General features: G+C 57.3%; 1 pseudogene; it reads right to left on the reverse strand.

Annotated features, from left to right (window-relative positions):
- Positions 1 to 3,236: 3,236 nt before the first annotated feature.
- Positions 3,237 to 3,443, reverse strand: LOC142313425 (U2 spliceosomal RNA; annotated as a pseudogene).
- Between the last annotated feature and the right edge of the window lie 859 nt (positions 3,444 to 4,302).

Here is a 4,302-nt window from a genome sequence, read left to right on the forward strand (position 1 = left end):
ATTAAGCCAACTATTTACATTCCACAAGTTTGTGGTTGTCCTGCAAGTTCTCGGGCTTGTCCGTAAGAAGTTCCATACGCACGGTGCAAAGGGTCCCTACGGGGACAAACTTGTCGGCAACAGCCGGTTCAATCACGGTTGATAATCAGGTTAACATCTCGGTTGATTACTTTCATTCATTTGACAACGGTACTGGTGGTCCCAACGGGGACAATGGTGCAACGGAGGGACCGCTGACTAATTTCAAATCCACAACACAAGCCGGAGGAGGGGGCTGGGCTGGTGCTTGGGCCTCCTGGCCTCCTCTCAGCTTGGTGTCCAGGGCAAACCAGCCCCTCTCTCCGCAGTGCCGCGTGTATTGTACCAGATCTCCTGGGAGCAGGTTACGGCCCGGGTGGTCCTCTGGCAGGTGGGCATTAACGTCCTGACGGGCCACAAAGACTTCGGCCTCCAGGCCCGGCTCGAAGATAAATCCGTACCCCCAACGGACATCGAACCTTCTCACTTGCCCCTCGTAGATCGGGCCCCGTACTCGGAAGGTGGCTCTGCGAAGGCTCTCCTTTTCTTGCATGGTGCGGGCTATCAGCTCAGCCCCCCACTTTTCCCTCTCCGCAATTTCTCGGCCCAGCGGGGTCGGTTCCCTGTCCCAGTAAGGGGCTACTGCTTGCCCCTGCGCGCAGGTCGGGCCCCGCGGGATTTCCACTACACTGCCCACTATTGGTGCCCTCTGTGGAAGATCCCGCGGTGTCATGGCCTGGGGCGCTGCCTCACAGCAACGACCCGGCGCAGCCTCAGCCGAGGTGTGGGGGATGGGTACAGGGGTCCTCTCCCGCTTGAACTCCACCTCCTCCTGCACGGGACGGACCGCCGGTGCCGGAACGGAACTAGGCACGGTCACTGCAAGTGCCACCGGTACATCTTCGCCGGCGGACCATGTCTTCGGCAACTTCCAGGGAAGTGGTTCAAGGCGGCTACGGGCTTCAACTGCAGGTCGGTCCACTTGGGCGGACAGGCAGGGTTCCGCTACCGGTTGTGCGGGTAGCGGGCCTAGTGGAGGGGCGGTAGCGACTAGCACGGGTAGCGGGGGAGGCAGCAGGGTGAGCGAGCGCAGGCTGGGCCCCTCAGCCGCAGCGGCCGATCCCTTAGGAATACAGGGGCGTGGTTCGCTTACCCGCTCCTCCAAATCTTCCTCCTCCTCGCGTCTCCGTACAGCCGCCACCACGTCCGCCATGTCGACCTCCCACTCCTCCAGGAGGAGCTGCATTCGGACCTGCAGGCGGCTGCTCAGCTGGATGGTCCGGGCTTCCACCCACGCCGCGGTACCAGGCGCAGGCGCGGGGACTGCGGTGTTACCGGACGGACGGTGCATACTGGCAGCGGTGTCTTCCAGGAACTAAATATCTGGCTGCAGAGTCCTGGCGTCCCTGCTTTTATAGCCGCGGTCTGCATGCGGCCGGGCGCCATCCGCCCCCTTGGTCTTTTTTCAGCACCTCCTCTTCAGGGGCGGAGCTTCGGATTTCGCGCCTCCACTGCTTGAGAAGACGCTCGAGCGGGAAAATCTTCGCGCCCAAGATGGCGGCTTCTGAAATTTTTCGGCCGGACACCACCGGCGGGACACAAGGCGCACCTCTGCCAGCCAGCAGAACGGTAAGATCCTGTTCGTGACGCCAAGTTGTTGCAAACCGGAAGGGAGCCGTCGCTGCTGCGCTCTCGCTGGCGCTCGGGTCCGGCGCTGCTGCTGCTGCTCGGTGGCTCGAGCGGTGGGCCGGATCCGGGGACTCGAGCGGCGCTCCTCGCCCGTGAGTGAAAGGGGTGGTTTGGTTTGGGGATTTGGTCCGTGACGCCACCCACGGTTTGTGGTGAATGTGGGCACCACCGCTGCTTGTGACGGGGATCCCGGGAGCATTGTTAGGGAGCAGCTGAGATGTTTTCCCCCTCCGTGGGTAGGGGGGTTGGTGGTCCCGGAGCCCGGTTGAGGTGACGGGGAGACAGGGTTGGTGAGGTGCAGGGTCGCGGGGGTAGCGCGGTGCCAGATGGCACGGTGGTACTTACTCAGCCAAGAATGGATACAGAGTCTCCGGTAAAACAAACGGCTGGATGGACGGGTCCCGCAGCCGGCTGCTGTGGTTACCCCCGGAAGGTTGGTGGTGGCTGCCTTTCCCTGCACCTGTTGTGTATCTTCGGTCCCGATGGCTTCCCACAGGTAACCCGCTCCCCAGCTTGGATAGGTGCCGGAGGAGCCCCTTTTGCCTGCAGGCTCTGGCCCTGGGAATTCTAGCTGTGACGGTAGCTGTATTTCCCTTTCTCGGTTTGGATGGTTGCCTTCAGTCGGGTCTTTGCTGCTAGGAAACCCCGGTCACAGGTTCCGGTCGCTAACGGATTTGACCGGTTTAACGGTGACTCCAAGCCTGGTCGGGGTCCGTAGGCCCTGCCGATTTGTGCTGGCTTCTCTTCGCTCCCCGGTTCGGTACCGGCGGGCCACCGCCCGTACCCAGTCCTACAGTTCCGCGTCAATCAGCCTCTCCTGCAGACGGCCACCACCATCTGCCAACCTTGCTCTTGGTGCCCAGGCCACGTACCCGGACACGGTCAGATCGCTCCTCTACTGCCACTCTCCTCCTTTTCCTTCACTCTCCCTAGCTGTTCTGACTTCCTTTCCCGCCTCCAGGACTGTGAATTCCTCAGTGGGTGGGACAACCGCCTGGCTCCCCCCCACCTGGTTTGGACATCAGCCCCTGGAGGGAGGCAACAAGGATTTGTGTGTGACTGGTGTGCCTATCTTGGGGTGTGGGGTGTGTTGTTGCAGTACCTGTGATGACCTGGCTTGTCCAGGGCGCCACATAAACATGGAACCTTTAATTGGAGTGGAATCTGATAGACAGCACCTGATGCCAAATCTGCATCTTCTAACACCTACAGTCACTGCAGCCGCTGAATCCAATGTGTCCAAAAGGGATCAATTCCATTCAATTGCAAATGATCTAGATGAGAGAGAACACGAAACTGCACGGAACATAGCAGAGTTGGTCAAGTTGAGTGGAGATGAGTTTGCTATTTGGCGCAGCTTTTGGATGAATAAAGCAAGTAAAAAGTGTGAAAGATAAAAAAAGGGGGAAGTGTCAAAAGTGAATTGGCCAAATTGAGGTGCATATGAAGTAGTTTGCTTTCTTTCAATTTATTAATCGGGCTAATATGAATCAGGTGAATTGAGTTCTGCTTTTGGAAACTGGGTTAAGAAGGGGTGCACCGGTCCTGGAGGTACTGCAATACCAGGTCAATGGGTGGAGTGGACAGAGTAAGCTCTTTTTCCATCTCCCTGTTCTAAAAATCCATTTAATATATGGTCCCCAGATAGGGGACGTATCAGATATTAAACTGATAAGAACAGATTTTTTTTTTAATTTAACGGCATCTTTATTATCATGCATTCGTCAAAAAATTAACAAGCCGTGTACAGTGCCGCAGCCCTGTAGACACTGAAGTATATAATCATTCTTACAAAGGAGGGAGGGGGCGGGAAGGAGTGTTAAACCTCCTCCTCGGCGCTGTCGTCCATACTGTCCATGATGGAATAGTCTCTGAGCAGGTTGTGGATCAGCCTGCGGCAATCCTGGACGGACATCCTCTCCCTCTTCAAGATGAGCCGGTTCCTGGCGACCCAAATAGCGTCCTTAAAGCAGTTCATAAGGCGCCAAGCCTCCTGGATGGCTCCACGGTGTGTGTCCCAGGGAAGAGTCCATAAAGTACAGAATGGTACGATAGGCTCCCTCTGGGGACAGAGTTCCTCAGGTCATCCTCCAGGGCGACCAACAGGTGCTGTGCAAAACGGCAGTCCCAAAAGGCGTGCAGCGATGTTTCCTCTACGAAGGGGCACCTTGGGCAGTACCGGGTTTTGCACAGGTTCCGGGCGTGCATGAATGACTGGACGATCAGTCCGCCCTGTATCGCCATCCATGACAAGTCCTTGTGCCTGTTGGTCAATTCCGCCGACGACACGTTGCTCCAAACAGTCTCCAGTGTGTCGTGATGGAGTCCTGGAATGTTCTCCATTTCGTCCTTGGCTCTGATGAGTTTGTGGATAGTCTTTGGTTTCCACAGATCGGGCTTGAGTCCCTCTAGTTGGTGTTCCCTCACAAACCGAACAACGTCTCCGTAGAACCATGGCGTCATCCAGTTGTAGGGGAAGGAGCTGTCCCACTTGTCCCAGCCGAGCCTTTTCCAAAGGGGGAGCAGGAAGAAGCGAGACATGGACCTGCCTGCAGAACCTCTCTTGACTCGCAGAGTTCGGCGAACGCAGTCACA

Source organism: Anomaloglossus baeobatrachus, chromosome 5 (genome assembly GCF_048569485.1).
Source record: "Anomaloglossus baeobatrachus isolate aAnoBae1 chromosome 5, aAnoBae1.hap1, whole genome shotgun sequence".
Classification (NCBI taxonomy): domain Eukaryota; kingdom Metazoa; phylum Chordata; class Amphibia; order Anura; family Aromobatidae; genus Anomaloglossus; species Anomaloglossus baeobatrachus.